The sequence below is a fragment of the Xenopus laevis genome, chromosome 5L (assembly GCF_017654675.1).
Source record: "Xenopus laevis strain J_2021 chromosome 5L, Xenopus_laevis_v10.1, whole genome shotgun sequence".
Taxonomy (NCBI): Eukaryota; Metazoa; Chordata; class Amphibia; order Anura; family Pipidae; genus Xenopus; species Xenopus laevis.
Genome location: NC_054379.1, coordinates 3,653,509 through 3,666,833, shown reverse-complemented (window position 1 = coordinate 3,666,833; position 13,325 = coordinate 3,653,509).

Here is a 13,325-nt window from a genome sequence, read left to right as displayed (position 1 = left end):
TTGAAGTCTTCTGTAAAGCAGTCAGGGGTCACAATGAGAAGAAACTCAGCCAGAATCTGTTATTATCTTTCATTTCCAAACACAGTCGCAAGAAAATCAAATTGAACTAACAAGATGCTTCATCCGCAGAATCATAAATACACTGGCAAAGGGAAATGTTAATTGCAAATTTGAATGTTAAGGTAGGAATCGTGTTGTGAATTGGATTCTTTCCTAAAATCAATCAGTGAAATAGATGGGTCAGGAACGATGTACTTAGTGCAGAAAGGTAACAGCATGTACAAGAGGAAAGCTCGCCAGAAGCTGATTAGCCTGCGGGTACAGATGTGTCCTGCTTTGCGCGCCATCTTGCTAAATTGCGAAAAACAAATACAACAGACGCATCCAACAACATCAATTCTGCAGGAAATATGTTCCAAAAAAATAGGTAATAGGTAAGTTTCCTTAGTCAATGGAGAGAGGGAAATACATATTTGTCTATCAATGAATATACACAATTTGCAGGAGAAATAAATGGGGGGGCTGAGTTGTAAATAAGGGGCAGACTGATGTGATATCTTTGGAAATGCTGACACTGAGGAGCTTATTTAGTCACATGTATAAAAGTGATTTTCCTGTCTCATTTATAAAAACAAATATGAAGGTGATATTTTCATTAAATACTGGACTTTCTACAATGCTGCCATAAATTATAATGGCTTATGCCACTCGGGGACATGCAAATATATTTTGTGATTTTAGTGATAAAGTAGAAATATAGTTCAAGAAAACATCCAGTTTTTTAAGTTAAATTTGTTTTATTTTTAAAAACTTTTTATTGACTTCCATAATTATAAGAAAGAAAACCTCCATATTTGTTTTATTCAGTCTTGAAAGATGTATTTTAATATTAGTAAATAGGTCCTAAATGTTTCAAATGACCCAAACATGTCTTTATATTCAAAATTGGAGTGAAAACCCCAGCTTTATACAAGCTATGCTTTTTTATTCTAGTTTATAAAGCTGTGTAGTTGTCCCCACACATTCTGCCCCAGTTCATCTCCTGGGAACCAAGGGATTTACCCATCCCCCTCAAGGAAAGCTCACTATACACAGGCTATATTGTCTGGGAATTCAGCCGTTATTGACCAAATATTCAGTCCGTATCTCTAGTAAAGGGACAAATTAATGGTTTCCTTTATATTATCCAGTGGGAATAGTGGGGAATTGAAGAAAACAAGGAAAACATGGAACCATAGATACATCATCTCCTGAGGGATCTGCAGGGGCTCTGCATTTAATCTGATCATTGGCCTTATTTGTATTAGCCAAATCAGGAAAGATCTTCATATTTGTCACTTTAGATCTATGAATGACCAGTTTAACTACTTATCTACAAAATGTACTGTTTCTCCAATTCTTGGCGGCTATTATTGTAGATTAAACATTTCTAAATTCCATTCTTGACTAGATAATTCAAACAACCATGGCCTGAAATAATAGTATAAACAGAAGATTAGTTAGCTGCCCGCTGGGCATTATTAAGGGGGACCAGCCTAGTGTCTACTTTACTTTGTCCCCTCTTTCATTCTCTATAATATGCCTACCCTAATCTCACTTTTGTTTCAAAGGGATACTGTCATGGGAAAACATGTTTTTTTGAAAACGCATCAGTCAGTAGAGCTGCTCCAGCAGAATTCTGCACTGAAATCCATTTTTCAAAAGAGCAAACAGATTTTGTTATATTCAATTTTGAAATCTGATATGGGGCTAGGCATATTGTCAGTTTCCCAGCTGCCCCCAGTCATGTGACTTGTGCTCTGATAAACTTCAGTCACTCTTTACTGCTATAGTGCAAGTTGGAGTGACGTCACCCCCCCCCCCCCAGCAGCCTAACAACAGAACAATGGGAAGGTAACGAGATAGCAGCTCCCTAACACAAGATAACAGCTGCCTGGTAGATCTAAGAACAGCACTCAATAGTAAAAGCCAAGTCCCACTGAGACTGATTCAGTTACATTAAGTAGGAGAAATAACAGCCTGCCAGAAAGTAATTCCATCCTAAAGTGCAGGCACAAGTCACATGCCTGGGGGCAGCTGGGAAACTGACAAAATGTCTAGCCCCATATCAGATTTCAAAATTGAATATAACAAAATCTGTTTGCTCTTTTGAGAAATGGATTTCAGTGCAGAATTCTGCTGGAGCAGCACTATTAACTGATGTGTTTTGCAAAAAACATGTTTTTCCGTGACAGTATCCCTTTAAAATAAAGAATTGTAATATAAATCAGTATATTTAGGGGGGTATTTATTTAACTCCCATTCATTTAACTCCAACCCATTTAACTAATTTAACAAAAATTCTTTTTAAAAAGGTCAGAGCGAAAAAGTTTAAATTTGGATTGTGGAACTTTTTGGGATTTTCACTCCAAAAACTCAATTTTATCAAACTGATGCTACGAAAACTTGACTTTATCAAATTGTCACTGTGATAACGTGACTTTATTGGATTATCGGTGAAAAACCAGTGTGGATCACAATGTCAAGAAACATCTTCAGGGACATCTGCCATTGACTTCTGGAGATGGAGTATTTTATTTTGTTTTAGCAGCCTATTGGTATAATAGGTCTTTAAAAATTTGAGGTTTTTTTCTCTAACATTCAATTTTCTCCTTGATAAACTCAACCAGTTTGAGGTTTAATAAATAGGCCTCAGAAGTATTGATAAATGAGTTAGATTTGTGGATGGGAGTTAGGTTGACTTTGTTCCAATAAAAAAATATGATTATTGGAGTTTTAGTAAGTAACCCCGGTTGCTTTTGTTACCATCTCAGAGCAGGACTTTAATACTACTGAGCAAGAGTCTTCTCAAAAATCATATTCAGATTCTAGTTGCTTTGGGACCAGTTGAAAAGGCACATAGAAAACAAAGACCTTCAAAGACCTTTCTAGATCTCGTTTAAAGGTGACACTGACACTCCTGTTGAATGGAACAAACCAAAAAAACATATTTTGAGCCCAACAAGAAGTCAAGATATTTTTAGGATACTATGTGGTTTGTGGAGATCCCAGTACCTTCAGCATATTAGCTGCTCTTAATTCAGTTTCTATACCTTTTTTTTGGAAGCAGAACAATCTGTTTTATTCAGGCGACTGCCAAGGTCACTAAATAAACCTTTGTGATTTTTAATAGAACTGCAGTTTTTGGCTGAAGGAGATTGATTTTTAGACAGATTTCCACTATATATATGTTCTTTCTTCATAGGTGTTCATCAAGTTGTATTTATTATTGAAAACGTGAATGTGTGACTTTTTTAGAATCATTTTCTTTGAATTTTGACTATAATTAAATGCACAGTGAGTTATTTCCAACTGCTGCAGCAGTTTCTGAGTCAATAGCATTAGATCAATCAAACTTATATATAACACATAATCCACACATAAAATATAAAATCTGAAGTAGTTTATTTATAAAATAAACTGAAAATTCCTTTAAGAAGAATATTACTGAAAATAATAAGCTAGTGGAACGCTGCAGGGATCTCTGCATTTGAACTGATTTACATTTCCCTTTTAACTACTGCTCCTCATGAAAGAGTCAAAGTAACATAGTAAGTTGTAGAACTGGAGGTGTACATAATAAAATGAATTGAATGTTATATCAACATGCAAATTGGACATCACCACAGCTCCACAGACCCTTACATATCCAGTGCTCCAGACATGAAAACTTTATATAACAAAGGCAAAGATGTAGTTTAAGGCCTATGACTGATGTGATGTTTTGACCTCCCTAAAGTGCTTCCAGGAGAACCTTGGTTGTCAACATGGCCTTGATTGTCCATCACTGTTACCCTTAGAAATGTTGTGGTGATAGGTGGACACCTTTCAGGATACACCTAGGGGCAGATGTATCAAGGGTCGAATTTCGAGGGGTTAAATCCCTCGAAATTCGACTGGAGAATAGAATCGAATAGGGAATTCGGGCGAATTTGCGCGCTGGCGAATAGTCGAATGGGCGAATATTCGCCCGGCGAATAGTCAAGCGACCGAATATCCGATTCAAGGATTTTCATTTGATCGAATGATCAATCGAATGCCTTTTTATTCGATCAAAAACTTAGAAAAAAAGACTTTCCCATAGGCTTTTAAAGCAATTCGGTAGGTTTAATCTGGCGAAGTAGGCAGTCGAATGATTTTTAAAAGAGACAGTACTTCGACTATCGAATGGGCGAATAGTCACAGCGTTTTTTCGCTCAATCTATTTGAATCATTCTACTCAGGCGAATTTACGCCAATTCGATAGTCGAGGAACACAAAAAACTCCTTGAAATTCGAGTTTTCTTCCCTCTATTCATTCACCCGAGCTTAGTGAATGTGTCCCCTAGTAGCTGAAGTGAGGAGAAGGACTCACAAGCCTCTCACATTAACACTGAGCCTGAAGTTGTGAACTGAGGAGTAGCCAGTGACCAATATGTACCAAATTGTAGTATCCGGGGCCGGACTGGGAGTAAAAAGCAGCCCTGGCTAAAAATTCAAAGAAGCCAAGGATTGGGATCCGTTATCTGGAAACCCATTATCCAGAAAGCTCCAAATAACAGAAAGGCCATATCCATATACTCCATTATAATCAAATAATCCAAATTTCTCTGTGATAATAAAACAGTAGCATATACTTCATTCCGACCCCCCATGCTGGCTAACCCCCCTTCCAATAACTGCATCTCAATATAAGCTTCTATTATTCCTTGTATCCAAATTTTAAAGAAGTAGACCCCACCATTTGTTCTTAAAGGAGAAATAAACCCCCAATAAGAAAATTCCCTACCTATTACACTAGATAGTCCCCCACCCTATTCCCCCTCCTGCATAATTGATTACCCTTGAAAGTGTCCCAAATACATTGCTCACGTATCGGTGCAGAATACACTCAGTGGACCTCATAGGCACCATCTTCCAGATCTTCGGTCTTCTTCGTGTCCTCTTTCTTCCCTTCGGCAATTCACAGTACTTGTGGTGCAGTTGCTACTGGAACTGGAAGACTGCTCCAACTGTGGATGCATCAATACAGCATTTCTTATAGATGAAGACTGAAGATCAGGAAGATGGTGCCCATGAGCTTCACTAGGCTTACTCTGCACCGATACATGAGCAATGTATCCGGGACACTTTCAGGGGTAATGAACTATGCGGGGAGAAGCAGGGAGGGGGACTATCTAGGGCAGTAGGTAGGGGCTTTCGTTATTGTGGGGGGGGTGGAAGTTCTCCTTTAGCTAGTATCTCTCCTCTGCTTAGGGCCTGTTAAGAAGGGAGACACTCATCAAGGAGGTACATAATCAGGATCTAGTACACTTACTTTATTAGCTGATCCCAACAGAAGCCATTAACTTCTTCACACACACTCTGTAACTACCAACAAGTCTTTTCCATCTAACTCTTTTCTCCAAACAGTGAGACCTCTAGTTACCAGTTGTAACATATATTGCTACAGGGCCCAGATGTGCCCTTTTTAACCACATTGCTATCCATGTGTAAATGTCCAGAAGCTCTATATCTGCAGCATGGTTGCCAACTATCATCTTTACCCATTTCATGTCTCCTGGCAGCAATCGCCAACCACAGCATTGCCTTCAGCTTAGTCACGTTTCTGCTTATTGAGATCTGTTAGGTCAACAGACACCAGATATGATGCAGCAGAAGATCACAACTGCCTTCTCTGCTTGGCAACTGTACAAACACAGAGCCATTATAGGGGGTTCCAGGACTTTACACATAGAGAACAATGAGAGGTGCAGGGGCTTTTGTTTAAAAAATGAAGGGTGGAGGCTTTCATTATTCCAAAATAGATCTGAAGACCTTCAGATCAGGGACTTCTTTACTTCTGTTTCCCCTAAAAATTATTTACTTCTAAGTTGTTATTATGTTGTTCTACTCCATAGGTACAATGATCACTCCATATAATATACATAAATCTAGCAATTACCTCTGTTGCATTGTTTCACTAAATCATGTGTTACTTTTCTGCCTTTCTGAATGATGTGCTTGAAAATCTAGAATCTTTTCCATGTCTCTCTAAGACTAGAATAGTATGGCGCTGCCTTTATCTACTCTGTATTATGTACATATAATTTTCTCTCAACATAATATCTTCAACTTTCTTTTGAAGCACCGCTGCGCAGACTGGGTGACTCACTAAAAGATCCTCTGACAGATGTAAAATAACTCGTTGATCAATTGCAGGAAAACGCTATGAATCATTTCCATCTACAGCGGGAAATTCTTGCGGCATGTTCGTCTTATCTCGAAATAAAAGAACACAATGAAAAGACAAAAGATTTTAATAAAATTGCTTCTAATACTAATGAGCTTCCCTTTGGCCCTTCTAACAAGTTGTGTCAGACCGAAAGAAGAAGAATTAGAAGAAGTGCAGGCTCGAATGTGAAAGCCAATCAGTTCACTAGGCGTCTAGAGAGACTAAATGCCGAGAGGATGGAAGAAATAAGCAGAGAAATCCAAGACCTTGTCACCTAATTAGCATCTAGTGTTTTTATAGGCACAATTTGAGCATTTTCTGTGATTATTAGTGATTTCAAGTTGACTGTATGTTGACTCCATGTGGATGTGATACAGTAAATTGCTTGTCCATATGGTCCATATGGCCAAGCAGTTTTAGGTCCTGTAGGGTTACTTCTAGCTCTTTCTTAAGCAAACTTTAAGAGAAGCAAGTTAACTTGATGGCTGATTTACTAACACAGGTGCTCACACATGCCAACAGCAACCTGTAAGATGTTTGCTTTACAAGGAGGTCTCTTACTTCAGAGAACCAACAAACCAACAGTAGAATATAACAAATGTTTCCTTGTAGTAAAGAGTTAAGATGTTGGATTCAGCATTGTCATTCCTGTAAATTCCTGTCCCCTAGGGTTTCTGAAATGGAAATGGCTTCTGTCAGTAGACCACTCCCACATAGAGTAGTATTGTCTCAATTAAGATAATTAATTAAGCCCATAGAGCCACAGAATGTTTAAAAATGGTGCCTGGAGAACTATATTGCAGAAGATCCACCAGTGTGATATTCTTCAAGATTCCCCCTTTCGGGTATATACTTACAAGATTTCTTGGATTTTTGATGCATATAGTACCTCTTTCTATCCAACCCCTTTTTTGTCAATAGTGCAGTGGCACGGTATTGGTATAAATTAATTATACCTCTTTCTATCTAAATCTTTTTTTAGGGTAAGTAGTATGCCACTCAATAACGTAAAAAGCAGTATAATACACTGCTACCTTGATTAATTAAATGCTTGAAAAAGTTTCTTCATATCTTACATTTACTGCAGACTTAAGAAGACCATACATGGACCAACTAGGACTGACATTTGACTGGTTGGCCGAATGTACAGATATTGTCCAAGGATCCATACAGCACATTTCTATCATTCCATTTCATTGGATGACCCGCCAAATGATCAGCATGAAGTGAAGAGGACAGAACAATTATATCTCCTCTATGCTTCATTCATGGCCAACCAATGGAAATTTGTCAGGACAAACAATCCTGAGCCACCAGGATAACATCAGTCTAAAACCGCAACCAGATCTGTTCAGATCTTTGTATCCTGTAGTTAAATTGATTGCTGAAGCTATAGCAAGGGGAAAGGAACACCACCAAAGGAGCCAGTGCTTGGTGGATTAGTGACCCCAAAGATGAATGTTAAAATCAAAGACCAGGGTGCAAGGGGACCCAGTTGGAAAACTCTTACCAATTGCCCCTGTGTTTCAATTCTGCTTCTAGCATTACCATGTACAGTACCTTGTGTTAAGTTTGTTTGTGTTGGCTGAAATAACTAGGCATCATTGTAAGATTAGAAGCTCCACCTACTATGAAGTCTTAACATCCCACATGTGGCCATTACATTCCCTTCCCAGCATTCCCAGCTGCATCTTAGTTTTTCTTTATGCAAGACATTGCAGGAAGCCTTCTGAATGAAAACCATGACTCAGGGGTACTTGCTATGATGTCCAAGTTTAATTGGGCCATGAATGGAAAACTCCATAGCTGCAACAAAGCCCTATTTTTTATAAACATCTACATAAAGTTTAAATTAAACTTCAAATTCGTTTACATTGCACTATAATAACCTAGATGTTCTTATACACTCAGCAGAATGAAGTAATAACATTTTGGGGTACAGTGGCACTATAAAAGGTGAAAACTTATTTATAAGAAGCCGTCATTGTATCTCATTAAAGCGTCATTGCAGAGTTTTTTGCATACACATAACGAGAGGTACACTTTCCTGTTGAAGAACATGTACTATACACTAGGGGGACTATTTATGAAACCTCAATTTTTTCTGGTTGTATTTTTCAAAGGGAAAACTCGAATTTTTAGAGATTTATTAAACCCCAAAGCTACTAAAAATTGAAATCTGAAAATACTCCATTGCAAACCTGTTGAGGTCATGAAGAAGTCAATGGCAGATGCCCCTGAAATTCTTTCTTGACATTGTGATCCACTCTGAATAATTCGAAAAAGTCTGGGTTTTCGGGAGACAAGATCATTTACAATTGCAAATGTTGCACGACTTTTTCGAGCTGATTTCTTGATAAAAATTTGTTGATGGGCGTTAGGTTGACTTTGTTTTGTTAAAAAAAAATTGATTTATTCAAGTTTTAGTAATTACCCCTAGGGCAAGTTAAAGCAGAATTGGGCCATATTTACTACATGACCAACATTAAGGGGCAGATTTCACAAGTGTTGAAATTCAAATTTGAAAAACGTCGAAATTCCAATTCAAAAAGACCAACCGAAATTAAATCAAAGTTTTTTTAGGCCCAATAGGTCTGTTTTTGCTATTCGTATCATATTCGAATCAAAGGAATCAAAGTAATATCGTATTTGATCGAATGCAAATCCATTTTGTTCCCCAAAAAAACCTTAATTTCTCAAAGTCCACCAATTGACTCCAAATAGGTTCTAGGAGGTCCCCCATAATAGGAGGCCCCCCATAGGCTAAAACAGCAATTTGGCAGGTTTTAAATGGCGAATAGTCGAAGTGAATTTTTTAAAGAGACAGTGATAGAACTTATCAAAAGCATTATTGGGTATTTCTGCCAAGAAAAGTTTTGCCAAACTACCATTGTAAAGAGAGAGAGAAACCACTCGGCATCTCATTATCTACATCATATTGTCTGATATACACTTGTTTCGCTGAGTGGCACTTATATAATCAAATATATATTCAGATAAATAAGATGCACAATATAATCATTGGATATATTTTACAGACTTTTTATTAAACATTAATTGAAAACAAATGCTTTTTGGAAATTATGTGTTTTCTTTTCTGACCCTTCTTCAGAGCCCTGTTACTACCAGGATTTAGGTTTTTTGGGGCTTTTTTCTTTGGTAGAAGTGGCAATACCTTTTTCATAGGAAGAGACAGTGACGCTCAGTGAACTTGTCTGTCCCTGTTTTGTAAGGTTTTTTTCACAAAACAGAAGTCCAAACCAGCAGACACCAACAAACAAATTAAATTTCTCCTTCTGACCCAATACAGGCTGATTCTCTGGCAATTGCAATTCAAACCAGAAAATAATATTTTGCTCACAGTATTTATGGCATTTTGACCTCAGCTCAAACGGCAGCATCTACTTGTGCCCCCACTTGTGCCCCCACTTGCTGTGCAGCTACTGGATCTCCCTAAATCTCACCTTTTTCTTCCCAGGTAATAACAAGTTGTTCACTGCAACACCTGGACAGGCTTTTCAGCCTCAGTGAACACAACAAAGATTTTTCTATTGCATATTTTTAGTAGATGAAGGAGTGAATAGATAGACAGATGATAGACAGATAGATAGATAGACAGACAGACAGACAGATAGATAGATAGATAGACGACAGATAGTTAAATAGATAGATAGATAGATAGATAATAGACAGATAGATAGATTGATAGATAGATAGATAGAGAGAGAGAGAGAGAGAGAGAGATGATAGACAGACAGACAGACAGACAGACAGACAGACAGACAGACAGACAGACAGACAGACAGACAGACAGACAGATAGATAGATAGATAGATAGATAGATAGATAGATAGATAGATAGACAGATAATATACAGATAGATAGATAATAGATAGATAGATAGATAGATAGATAGATAGATAGATAGATAGATAGACAGATAATATACAGATAGATAGATAGATAGATAGACGACAGATAGATAGATAGATAGATAGATAGATAGATAGATAGATAGATAGATAGATAGAGACAGACAGAGAGAGATAGATAGACAGACAGACAGACAGACAGACAGACAGACAGACGGACAGACGGACAGACTGACAGATAGATAGATAGTTAGAAAGACAGATGGATAGATGGATAGACAGAAAGATAGACAGACAGATACACAGACAAATAGATAGATAGAGAGAGAGAGAGAGAGAGAGAGAGAGAGAGAGACACAGACGGACAGGCAGACACAGAGACACAGATGGACATACAGACAGACAGGAAGGTAGACAGACATAGAGAGAGACAAACATACATAGATGACGTGTTTCTGGCATTATTACTGTATATCTGTACAGATGTGGGTTATTAATGTCACATGCACAGACAGAATAACATGAATATCACAAGGAATATAATAGGCAGACATCGCACACGGAGTCTCCTATTTATCGGCACCCAAACACCCCTACTCATGCGCCTGATGTCTGTCTCTGTTGGACGGATGATTCTGACAGAATGAGACAGCTTGTTGGACACTGACTTGTGATCCATGAAGAATCACTTTTTGCAATGTGACTTTGTACGACTTTGTCAGTCACTTAGTCTGTCCAAGGAGCAGAGATGCAGAAATGCACAATTATTCTCTACTTGTCTCTTCTCTCACACACTGAAATCTGCCTCTGAGCAGCCCAATCCCAGCTTTGTCTCATTCCACCCAGAGTAAATCACAACAACTACTTAGTAAACGCTTTTTGTTGATATCTGGTAAATAGAATAAAACTGTTTATGCCATCTCAATTGCCATTTCACAAAACATATAACAATTCTGAATATTAAAGGAGCACCCCTGACAATCACTTTTAGTACGATGTGGTTTTCTAAGACGTTTGAGCTTCGTCTTATTTCTGTCCCAAGAGGTTTTAGAAACTCCACTTAGAATATTTAATTGTCATCAGGCCTGAGTCCTGACCTTTGTACAGCCAAACTCATCCCAAAGCCCCACATTCTTAGTTGGAAGCTACAAACATAATGTGTTTTAGGAGCTTTTGAGAAAGGACTGGGAAGGGAGTGTGACTGTGGGATAGCAGGTATAGTAGGGAGAGATGGTGTCTATAGTAACAGTGGGATAATAGTCTCTGGGAAGGGAGTGTGACTGTGGGATAGCAGGTATAGTAGGGAGAGATGGTGCCTATAGTAACAGTGGATAATAGTCTCTGGGAAGGGAGTGTGACTGTGGGATAGCAGGTATAGTAGGGAGAGATGTGTCTATAGTAACAGTGGATAATAGTCTCTGGGAAGGGAGTGTGACTGTGGGATAGCAGGTATAGTAGGGAGAGATGGTGTCTATAGTAACAGTGGATAATAGTCTCTGGGAAGGGAGTGTGACTGTGGGATAGCAGGTATAGTAGGGAGAGATGTGTCTATAGTAACAGTGGGATAATAGTCTCTGGGAAGGGAGTGTGACTGTGGGATAGCAGGTATAGTAGGGAGAGATGGTGTCTATAGTAACAGTGGATAATAGTCTCTGGGAAGGGAGTGTGACTGTGGATAGCAGGTATAGTAGGGAGAGATGGTGTCTATAGTAACAGTGGATAATAGTCTCTGGGAAGGGAGTGTGACTGTGGGATAGCAGGTATAGTAGGGAGAGATGTGTCTATAGTAACAGTGGGATAATAGTCTCTGGGAAGGGAGTGTGACTGTGGGATAGCAGGTATAGTAGGGAGAGATGGTGTCTATAGTAACAGTGGATAATAGTCTCTGGGAAGGGAGTGTGACTGTGGGATAGCAGGTATAGTAGGGAGAGATGGTGTCTATAGTAACAGTGGATAATAGTCTCTGGGAAAGGAGTGTGACTGTGGGATAGCAGGTATAGTAGGGAGAGATGGTGTCTATAGTAACAGTGGGATAATAGTCTCTGGGAAGGGAGTGTGACTGTGGGATAGCAGGTATAGTAGGGAGAGATGGTGTCTATAGTAACAGTGGATAATAGTCTCTGGGAAGGGAGTGTGACTGTGGGATAGCAGGTATAGTAGGGAGAGATGGTGTCTATAGTAACAGTGGATAATAGTCTCTGGGAAAGGAGTGTGACTGTGGGATAGCAGGTATAGTAGGGAGAGATGTGTCTATAGTAACAGTGGATAATAGTCTCTGGGAAGGGAGTGTGACTGTGGGATAGCAGGTATAGTAGGGAGAGATGGTGCCTATAGTAACAGTGGGATAATAGTCTCTGGGAAGGGAGTGTGACTGTGGGATAGCAGGTATAGTAGGGAGAGATGGTGCCTATAGTAACAGTGGATAATAGTCTCTGGGAAGGGAGTGTGACTGTGGGATAGCAGGTATAGTAGGGAGAGATGTGTCTATAGTAACAGTGGGATAATAGTCTCTGGGAAGGGAGTGTGACTGTGGGATAGCAGGTATAGTAGGGAGAGATGGTGTCTATAGTAACAGTGGATAATAGTCTCTGGGAAGGGAGTGTGACTGTGGGATAGCAGGTATAGTAGGGAGAGATGGTGCCTATAGTAACAGTGGGATAATAGTCTGTGGGAAGGGAGTATGACTGTGGGATAGCAGGTATAGTAGGGAGAGATGGTGCCTATAGTAACAGTGGAATAATAGTCTCTGGGAAGGGAGTGTGACTGTGGGATAGCAGGTATAGTAGGGAGAGATGGTGTCTATAGTAACAGTGGATAATAGTCTCTGGGAAGGGAGTGTGACTGTGGGATAGCAGGTATAGTAGGGAGAGATGGTGTCTATAGTAACAGTGGATAATAGTCTCTGGGAAGGGATTGTGGATATTGAGTAGCAGGTATAGTAGGGAGAGATGGTGAAAACAATATTTTATATAACTGTCGGGCAGTCTGATTTACAATGCTGTGTATGTTATATTTCTCCATTGGGACATTTTCCATACACTAACATTTATAAACACTTGGGGGTTAGTTACTAAAACTCTTATTAATTTCATATTTTTATTCAACCAAGCTTGATAAAACTCCCATACATGATTTTATCTTATTTATCAATTAAATAAGTCTGGACAGAAAAAAAATTGAATAAATCGCGCGAAAACCTGAATTGCACAATTTTTTGGGAT